Here is an 11,935-nt window from a genome sequence, read left to right on the forward strand (position 1 = left end):
TAACAGCGACTGTCAATAGAGCGACTTCACAACAGCGACTCTTTTAAAACAGCGACTATCACAACAGCGACCACATGATAGCGATTGCATTATAAGAGCGATTGTCATAACAGCGACATCATCGCATCAACTGCATGAAACTGCTCAGTAATAAAAAACAACAACAACTAAAACCTAAAGGGAATCGAAATCAACATTTTATTTGGACTAGCTATAAAAGTCACATGATTTAAATAGAAAAAGGCTAGTCAAGCCAAACGACAGAAAGTCATATAGTCAGCCTGAGGGACCACGGAGGAAGGTCTCGAGCAAGGGAGGGGTGGGGTGGGTAAGGGGTGGGGGAAGAACACCTACCCACTGAGGGAGGAAGGATTGGATTTGCTCCAACTTGCGTCCTTTTTGTCCTGCTGTTTTGTCAAATCCTTGATGGTCCTGCTAGAATGTCCCACTATTTGAATATTACTCGGCTCAAGTGTCCGGGTGAGGAGGGAGGTTACGTTGCTGGTTGGTAGGAGTAGTCTTCTTGTTAGTTCCTTTTGTTGTTGCTGACCTTCCATTATTTCAATTAAGTAATATTCAAGTAGTGGGACATTCTGTGAGCACCAATGTCAGTGTTCTTGATAAAGCTCTAACGAGCGAAACGTTGTACTACCAATATAGGCTTCGACCTCACATGGTGTTGTTCTTCACATTCTTGTCGGCTTTTGCCATTTGTATTCAAGTCTTAACAACCCAAACATTACTATGACCGACGACCGAGCGACCGACCAGTAAATTCACTTCAGTGAACTTTTCTCACAAAGTGAACATAAACATGTAAACAGGAACAAATAAACATGAGCGATAGAAACATAAGTCTGCGACCTTTTGAGCATATTTCATTCTGAACCTATCTCACAAAGTAAACACAACTGAACACGTAAATACAAACACGAAAACACAAGCAATTGAAACATAAGTCTGCGACCATTCTGACCGGTTGATAGTAAAGTCGCTATTACTACAGTCGCTGTTATAATGCGGTCGCCATTATGACAGTCGCTGTTTTGAAAGTCGCTCACCTGATTACGTCGCCCTTATGAAGGCGCTATTATGACTGTCGCTGTTTTGACAGTCGCTATCCGGCCCGGATCCCAACGCACGCACACATGCACACACACACACTTTCAACGAACGGACGGCTTGACGAACGCTCTGAAGAAAAGTGCAGATTGAGGATACCAACGCAAAGAGAAGTGCCTTTTTGTATTTGCAGGGGGGGGGAATTGCTCGTGAGGTAGTGGGAAAGTAAGGAAAGAGGAGAGGGGGAGGGATTACTGGGGAAATGGAAGATAATGAGGATGTGGAGGACTTGGCCCAGGCAGACGGGCGGAAGATCAACATGAAACGACCACCGGATGACGAAATGGCAAATAAAAATGTAAAGATTAGAAGTATAGAGAGGAGAAATACAGTAGAAAGTGACGAGAATATGTTCCAGGGATTTAAAGAGGGTGGGGGGGACACAACCCCCCCCAGACTGATAAGACTAGAGGAGAGAGTTGATAAGGTGATCGAGGACTTGGAACGTAAGTTAGGTAATGTAGGCTCCATTCTACAAAGAATTGAAAGATTGGAACAACTAGAGAAGGCTAACAGAAACTTAACTGAAGAAGTAGAGGACCTAAAAAGACAGTTAGGAAATGTAAAGGAGGAGAATGAGAAATTGAAGAAGAATAGTAATGAAAACAGTGAGAAAATAGCTACAGAAGCTAAAAATTGGAGAATAACTCAAGAAGGGAATAAGGTTTCATTCACTGACATAGTCAAACAGCAATTGAAAGAACATAATGAAGACTCAGTTATTAAAGTGATGAGACAGAAGGGGAATATAGTAAGAGAATTAGCTGACAAAAAGAAATGTATAATTATATTAGGAATGGAAGAGAAACATAACCCAGATAGAACCGCAAGAATCAAGGAGGAAAATGAAAGGGTAAGCAGTTTATTAAAATTAGTCCAGGAAGATGAACCAGAAATTATAAAGGAAATTGAGGAAAAATTCAGACTCGGAAAATATAGTACAGATAAGACCAGACCAATTAAGATTAAATTCAGGTCACAAACAACGGCAGAGAAAATTCTATCCAAGACAGGGAAACTAGCAACAAATGATCAATATAAAAAGGTATGGATAAAAAGAGAAATGAATAAGGAGGAAAGAGAGGCAGAAAAGCAGAAAAGAATTGAAGCTAAGGCAAAAAACGAGGAAAGAACGGAGTCAGAGAAAGAGAGATTCTATTGGAGAGTAGTGAACATGAAAATAAAGCAGTTCGACATACTAAAGAAAAACATAAGGGAAACAGAGAACACAATGGAAGTGGCAGAAAACTAAGAGTGTCTTACACAAATATAGATGGATTGATAACAGGATTGAATGAACTGAATGATTATTTGAAAGAAAAAGAACCGGACATAATGGGAATTGTAGAAACAAAATTAAAAGGCCCACTACCACCCAACAGTGTAGGACATGATACATACAATTATTGGATTAGAAACAGAGAGAAAAAACAAGGGGGTGGAGTTATGTTCCTGACAAAGAAGGATATAAACGTGAAAGGTGTCATATATGGAAAGAATACAGTAGAGATGATTATGATAGAAGTGGAAGACCGAGATAAGAAGAGCAGAAAATTTGTGATCAACTATGTGCCTCCGAAAACAGCCTCATGGGAGGAGAATGAACATAAAAGTATGTTAGAGGACACAAAGATAGCATTAACTAAAATAATGGAAGACGGAGGAAGAATAGTTATGATGGGCGACTTTAATTGCAAAGAAATCTGCTGGGAAGAAATGACAGTAAAGAGTGGTGATGACTCATGGGGAAATGCTCTACTTGAGATGATTACTGACCATTCAATGACACAATGGATACAAGAGAACACTAGGTATAGAAATGAAGAAGAACCATCGAGGCTAGACTTAATAATTACATCTGAACCTAGAATAGTGGACAAGATTGAATATAAAACACCAATAGGTAAAAGTGACCACATATTGATTGAACTGGAACTTAATGAAGAAAAATATATGAAAAGAAATGAACAATATAGAAAAGGAAGAATGATGTATGAAAAAACAAACTTTGATAAAATAAGAGAATTCTTCCAACAAGAAAACTGGGAAGAAATATACAAAGAAGAAACATCAGTGGAAGAGAAATGGAATATTTTGACAAAAATTTACAAAGAAGGAGTGGAAAAGTATGTCCCAAGACAAAAACAAGAAAAAGAATATGTAAAATGCTGGTACAACAAAAGTTGTAGGGAGTTAAAAGACAAAAGAGACAAAGCCTGGACCGGATGGAAAAAAGACAGAAGACCTGAAAAATGGAAAATATATACTGGTTATAGAAATGAATATGTACAAAAGTGCAGAGAGGAAAAAAGAAAATATGAAAAAGATGTTATAGAAAAGTGTAAAGATCAACCAAAACTATTCTACAGATTTGTAAACAATAAACTGAAAAACAAACAAGACTTGGAGAAATTAAGACAAGGGGGAGTTGAATACACTGAGGAAATGGAAATGGCAGAAATTATGAACAAACATTTTAAATCAGTGTTTACAAGGGAAAATATACAACCTGAAGAGATTGAGTGGAAGGAAAAAGTCCCCCCTATGGAAGAAATAGAAGTAACGAAGAATGAAATATTGACACACTTGGGTAATTTTGATGTCAGAAAATCGCATGGGCCAGATGAAATAGCAAACTGGATTCTGAAAGAATGTAGGAATGAACTGGCAGACAAAATACATAGCATAATAAGCAGTTCCTTAAAAGAAGGAAAAGTTCCAGAAGATTGGAAAAAAGCAAATATAGTACCTATATATAAAGGAGGAAATAAAGAAGAACCTACCAACTATAGACCAGTCTCTCTAACAAGTACAATAGCAAAAATATGTGAAAGAATTATCAAAAGTAGATGGGTAAAATACTTGGAAAAAAACAACGTACTAAATCCAAGGCAATTTGGATTCAGACAAGGACGATCATGCGTCACCAATTTAATATGTTTCTATTCAAGGCTAATAGATATAATACAAGAAAGAGATGGATGGGCTGATTGTGCATTTCTAGACCTAAAAAAAGCTTTTGACAAAGTACCACATAAGAAGTTGCTTAAGAAATTAGAATATGAAGGAGGAATACAAGGTAAATTGCTAAATTGGATGGAAGACTTTTTGCAAGAAAGAAAAATGCGAGTAGTGATAAGAGATCAGCACTCAAAATGGAATGAAGTAATAAGCGGTGTCCCGCAGGGAACAGTTCTGGCCCCAATAATGTTTGCTATATATATTAATGATATGGATGAAGGAATTGAAAGCTATATGAGCTTCTTTGCAGATGATGCAAAATTACTGAAAAGAGTGAAAACTGAAGAAGATTGTGAATCACTACAGAGAGATCTAAATAAAGTACAAGAATGGAGTAGGAAGTGGGAGATGGAGTTCAATACAAAAAAGTGTAGTATAATGGAATTTGGAAAAAGCAAAAACAGAATAACAGGATCATATAATTTGGGAGAAGAAGGAATAAAAAGAGTAGAAAATGAGAGGGACCTGGGAGTCATTGTTATGAATAATATGTCACCTGAGAAACATATAAATAAGATTTTTGGAGAAACTTATAATTTAATAAGAACAATCAAAGTGGCATTTACATACCTGGATGAAGAAATGGTGAGGAAAATCCTAGTCACCCTGATAAGACCAAGATTGGAATATGCAGCAACGATATGGTCACCAAGTACAAAAAAATGTATAAAAAAACTTGAAAGAATACAAAGAGCAATTACTAAACTGGCACCAACACTCTCAAAACTATCATATGAAGAGAGACTACAAAAACTTAAACTACAGACACTAGAGCAAAGAAGAGAGAGAGGAGATTTGATAGCTATTTACAGAATCATGAAAGGCATAGAAATTACTGATAGAGAGAATCTGATAAAATGGGATGACAGAAATACAAGAGGACACGGAAAGAAAATAAAAAAAGACAACTATAGAAGAGATTTGAAAAAGAACAGCTTTCCTCACAGAGCAATAGACAGTTGGAACAAGTTAGATGAGAAAGTGGTGTGTGCAAAAACAATACATGAATTTAAAAATAGTTTAGATAAAATGAGATATGAAGACGGGACCTCACGAGCATAGCTCCCCTTCCCGTAAAATACAACTAGGTACAACTAGGTAAATACACATACACATACACGACTCGATGGCGCAGTGGTTAGAGTTCCTAGCCGCCACTAAGGCGGTCCGGGTTCGAATCCTACCCAGGGGTGAAATCATTTCAGTATCGATGCGCTGCGAGCCCTTACTCCAAATCTCGTGGATGGGGAGTTGGGTGTGTGTGTGCGTGTAAGGTCACAGCATCACACAGATCGGTCATATATGAACTCAGAGCTCTCTTCTGGGAGGGAAATAGCTGTTGATCACAAGTCCAACACGTGACGCAAGACTATGGTGAATCACACACACACACACACACACACACACACACACACACACACACACACACACACACACACACACACACACACACACACACACACACACACACACACACACACACACACACACACACACACACACACACACACACACACACACACACCACAAACACACACACACACACACACACACACACACACACACACACACACACACACACACACACACACACACACACACACACACACACACACACACACACACACACACACACACATACACACATTCGCTTGGTTTCTCCGGTTCAGATCATTCTTTAAATTTGTCTTTTTATATATTTATCTATTTGTTTTATTTATTCATTTATTCGTTTATCTATTTATTTATCTATTTGTTTATTTTTTATCTATTTATTCATAATTTTTCCTTTATTTATTTATCATCTATTTGTTTTTTATTTAATAATTTATTTATTCATTCGTTTATTTACTTATTTATTCGTTTGTTTACATTCATTATCTATTTATGTGTTTGTTTATTTATTCATTTATTTATTTGCTAATTATCTTTGTTTTATTTTTTCATTTGTTCATTTATTATTTATTTTATTTATTTATTTATTTGTTTTTAATCTGGTACATATCCAGGATGTTCCCGCAAAGCCCAGTGACAGAAAAACCGCCGCCGTCGACCCTTCAGGTCTTGGGAGAGAGATTAAGGATGACTTGGAAAAAACTCAGCTCCAAGTGAATCACAGAGCGCCTCTTCGGAGGATGACTCAGGAGGCTCCTCCTTTGTCGGGAGTATGAGCGACTTCGGCCAGCACCCCTGGAGGAGGGCATGTGGACCCGAAGGGCCTTCGTCCGACAGCACCCACTCCAGGTTGAACGGCGAAGACCCCAACAGATGCGCCGGCAAGGCTGATGGACCTCGGCGGCCAAAGAAGCTTCTGGGAACTGGAGGAACCGTCCCAAAGAAGCGAAGAAGCCGCCAAAAGAGGGATCGGTTACACACGGGGTTCTCAACCTACTTTCACGTATACCCCGTAGTTATACACTACTGTTTCTTAACCTACTGGAGATAACTTCAACACTAAATTTGATCGTTTTGCATTCCCTAGCTCCTAGTGGTTTTTGGTTAGCGGTCCCTTTTATTGACCCTCGTGGCCCAATAGAGTTCCATAAACCACAAGTTGAGAACCACTGGGTTATACAACAAAGTGTACACACTGGTGCGCGACTGTAAGCACTCAGAGTGTTGGAGTATTGGTTCCTCACGCTCTATGCAGTCTGTATCTCAGGGAACCTCTACGGATATTGCCTTTCCACGCTTCAGTCGCATTTACCGGATGTTCCAGCAAGATGTCGAAGCCCAAAGTGCCATCACAACTAAGGACACTCAAAGTTAAGGATAATTTGACTTTGCTGCTAAGAACCTAACCCACCGCCATTGATATATATTTAACACCTGTGAGTGTAAAGGTTGGGAGGATATTGCCTTGTTCCAGTATTTGTACATTCACACGTGAGCCAACACCCTTTAGGTCGTTTCAGTGGCCTGGGGGAAAGCAGCAATATGCACAACGGTTTTTTTTTTTTTTTACGTTGTTCTACTGGATAACTCTTTTCAATTCCTTTGAATTTGGAAAAAAAAAATTCATTGTTTGTACGTGTGCGGCTTTTAGGAGACGTGTATGTGGTTCCTGAGGTTTTGTTTGTCTAATCTGCCTGGTTTCCGTGGATGGCATCCGAATTGACTGAAGATATTGTCCTGGTCTTTTTTCGGTTCATGTTCTTTATTAATGCACTTTGTTTAAACTCCTGCCTACGAGCTATTTGTGTAAGGCTGTAGTGTCGCGACCCAAAGTTGGGCCAAGTTTGGTCACCAAGCCATTCTAATGGGTCACCATGGATTTCTGGACTTATTATTTTCCCCAGTACTCTTATTCAAAATATCACAAGAATATTCATCCTAATTGCAGAATCCCCAAGTTTAAACCAAACATTGTTTTTGTCACACGTTTTTTACAAGCACAAGGATTTTATAATCTAAATGAAAGCATGTGTGAAGGTAAGGTTCGTCAAGGTCGATCTGGACAGGATCTTTGGTCACAGCCAATTAAGGTCAAGAGCCATTGGTTTAAGGTCTTCAGAGATAGTGATATTATCGATCTAAAAATACAGTTCAGAAATCCCCCAATGAAATAATTTATTGGCTGTGTGTGTGTGTGTGTGTGTGTGTGTGTGTGTGTGTGTGTGTGTGTGTGTGTGTGTGTGTGTGTGTGTGTGTGTGTGCGTGTGTGCGTGCGTGCGTGCGTGCGTGCGTGCGTGTGTGTGTGTGTGTGTAATAATAATAATAATAATAATAAAAGGTTTATTTCTATTACAGTGGTACACTGACAATAATACATTGGAAAAGTTGATTAAAGATATAAAACTTGGAATATATACATGGAGCAATTTTACAATGAGTTAATTATGTGCACAATAGATGGGATAGCACTGTTTTTGTAGCGGTCTGTCCTTGGCGCTTTGATTGGTATGAGTCTATTTATGTGTCTAGTGGCGTGGCGAGTTGGTGGAGCATCAGGAGGGAGGAGGTGACGGTGTCTAGGGTGGGAAAGCAGGCTTTCCCCAAATTTCCGTAGTGCCTCCCCGTGCCGCTGGGACACCCTAGATAGAGTAAGGGTGGTAAGAGCATGGTCGTAGCTGCTGTACTCCACGCCCAGGATGATCCTGCACGCTCTCTTTTGTACCCTCTCCAGCTTTTGTCTCTGTGTGAGGGTGAGTGAGCTGCACCAGGCTGGTGAGGCGTACATGAGGGTGGGGAGTATGAAAGTTTTGTAGACCTCCTGTAGCTCAGATGTAGGTGTTCCTAGTGATTTTAACCTACTCAGCATATACAGTTTGTAAGACGCTGTCCTGACTATATTGGTGATATGTTGGTTCCAATTTAATTGAGCATCGAGTGTGATGCCCAAGATCTTGGTGGATTGCACCAATTGGAGGGGGTGGGGGCCCAATGAAAGTTGTGGAGGAGGTACTGCTTGGGTGGAGGTACAAAAGTGCATCACTACGGTCTTGTTGGTGTTGATTGTGACGTTGTTGTTTTCCGTCCACATCATGAGCTTGTTCAGGGTGTTTTGTAGTGGTGCGTAATCAGGCCGCCTGGTGTTGATGGGGATGCCTACGGTGCTGTCATCCACGTACTTCCATCTGTGAGGAGTGTCCATGAGGGCGTCGTTGATAAGGATGAGGAAGCATAGGGGACCCATTTTGGTACCCTGGGGGACCCCACAAGTTAAAGGGAGGAGGGGGGAAGTTGACCCTTGGTACCTGACCTGACCTGTGTGTGGGGGGGGGGAGGGGGGGGGGCTTGGGGAGCGTGCCACTCCATTCCGTCTGAAAATTTGTTCACATAGGATGGCCGAGAATTATTTTACTCAATTTTTGTTGTCGGTGACAGTGGTCGAGGTATAGCTAATTCACCCACGTGTACACACGTACTCGGTGGCGCGGTTGGTAGAGTTCCCGGCTGCCGGCTACGGCTGTCCGGGTTCGACTCACGCCCAGGGCTGAAATACTTTCAGTATCGCTTTCCTGCGGGCCGTTACTCCAACTCTCGTGGGCGGGGAGTTGGGTGTGTGTGTGTGTGTGTGTGTGTGCGAGTTAGTTACGTATGAACGTTTCCGTCTGAATCCATGCTGGCTATCACTTATCAAACAGTTACTTTCTAAATGATGTTCGATAGCATCTCTGATGATAGTTTCCATCATTTTTCTTACGATTAAAGTCAAGATTATAGGCCTGTAGTTATTTGGTTTCTTTTTGTCACCTTTTTTGAATATGGGAGTAACGTTAGCTAGCTTCCATTCTCTTGGGACATCTCAGGATATGATGGATATCTTGAAAATAATTTCTAATGGAACAACAATCTCATTTTTTATTTCCTTTAAGAATTATTGGATGCCAACCGTCAGGCCCTGGTGTTTTATTAACTTTGAGTTTTTCTATATACCTTTTAATTTTTTCTTTTGTTATATTTACCGTAGTAAGACCACCCTAGACTTTTCATAGAATTCAGTTTCGAGTTCACTTTGAGGTGTTTCGTTTATTTGTTTGTTATTATTTGTCTATTTGTTTATTATTATTTGCTTGATTTTCGTTTATTATTATTTATCTTTCAATTTATTATTACTTACTATTTACCCGTTTGCTTATTGTTTAACTGTACCAATGCATTTATTTTTTTATTTATCATTAATTATATTATTATGATTTTATTTTTTATTTATTTATTCATTTATTTATTTATCATTATTATATTTGTTTCGCATCCGACCTAGTTATGGACCAAAAGGTCTCCTGTCGGTATGCTCCTCCTTTGTAATGCTTTGTAAAGTATTTGTTTCATATATCTCACACATTCCTTCATTTGAATATTCAAGTTGACCGTCAGCAGATAATAGTGGGCCAATGTGATTACTAATAACCTGACCACCATAACTCAAACACGGAATATGTCAATCATCCCTTTTTCCATTTCACAAATGAGAAACATGATGTTGATCAAAGTACAAATAGACAAGTAAACAAACAAATGTAATACAAACAAATACAAAAAAAAAAAAAAAATACAAATAAAACCTGACCCCATTACAGGTACCATCAACAGGAAAATAATCCAAAGTACACAACTATAGAATTTTAGTTCACAGTTTTATAAGACCTGTTTGAATGTTTTTGTTTTTGTTTTTTTATTGATATCGTATGTTCCATAAATATTAGTTCCAAATCGACTATTGGGTCCTGAGAGAACTCGAGAGGTGAGGACAAATGCTGCACAATGTGTGTCCAGAAAGTATTGCCAGTGTTGGAAATCCAGTTGAACCAACTAAGTGTGTTTGCGTGTGCGTGTTTATGTATGTGCGTGTTTACGTGAGTGTGAGTGTGTGTGATTCTGTATGTATGTTTGTGTGGAAGTGTGTTCACGTGTGTTTTTCTATACGTGTCTGTGTGTATATGTGCTTGCATGTGGTTTTGTATGTATATTTGCGTGTGTGTATGTTTGTATGCCACAAAAGTAACATTAGTAGTTCAGCGTACTTCAAAAGCTTACCCAAACAAAGACGCAATTTCTCAGATGTATGGTTAATACAGTTAATTAATTTTTTTATCTTCTCTTTCCTAATTAGGATAAATTAGACAAAATCCCACCATCTCCCACCTCCCACCTCACCCCCACTCTCCAGGAAGACAATTAGACCACGTGATTAATCACATAAATTATTTTGAGGCGTTATTGTATAGTACCATATATATACAACCACTATAATCAAAATCACAATAGCAAACAACTCGTATACATAAATTAGTGCATTATACGTTAATGCACCTTTATAATGGCTGACCCATAACTTAACAGAAGCAAGTAAATATGTCTTAAGTAATAAATATGTTCAAAGTACTCCCCTTCCATTAGAAAAAACGAATAATTTTTTTAACTCAAGCCCTAATACAAGACATAGTTAACATAAAACGGGTCAGAACTCCATGTCTTCAACATTACCAATTTCACGATCACTACTGAGTCAGTTCACCGTCCATGGGGATATAGAATTATTAAATTATAATGAAGTTGTACTGATAAAACATACCGACAGAAAACATATTGGTTCATAACTAGCCAAAGGCATACATGTATATATATATATATATATATATATATATATATACATATATATATATAGATGTACATATATATATGTATATATATGTATGGTAATTTTTATGACAGTCGCATGAAGGATTCGAGCCCGCTGCTTCGGCCACCCGTGAGATTACCTTCACACAGCCTTCATGTCACTGTTACTAGTGAATCTCTCTCTCTCTCTCTCTCTCACACACACACACACACACACACACACACACACACACACACACACACACACACACACACACACACACACACACACACACACACACACACACACACACACACACACACACGGCCCGGTGGCGGATTGGTAAGGCACTGGCCTCACAAGCCGGAGAACCGGGGTTCGATTCCCCGGCCGGGCGGAGACAAGTTGGGTTTGTCTCCTTTCACGTGTAGCCCCTGTTCACCTAGCAGCGAGTAGGTACGGGACGTTAGTAAAGGAGTTGTGACCTTGCATTCCCGGTGTGTGGAGTGTGAGTGGTCTCAGACCTACCCAGAGATCTGCTAATAATGAGCTCTGAGCTCACTGCCGTAGGGTGGTGTCTGGCTGTCTCGAAAAGAGGCTGCAGCAGATCCGAGGTGAACACACACACACACACACACACACACACACACACACACACACACACACACACACACACACACACACACACACACACACACACACACACACACATATATATATATATACATATACATATATATGTATATA

This window comes from Oratosquilla oratoria, chromosome 29 (genome assembly GCF_046742065.1).
Source record: "Oratosquilla oratoria isolate Oo_2021 chromosome 29, ASM4674206v1, whole genome shotgun sequence".
Lineage (NCBI taxonomy): Eukaryota > Metazoa > Arthropoda > Malacostraca > Stomatopoda > Squillidae > Oratosquilla > Oratosquilla oratoria.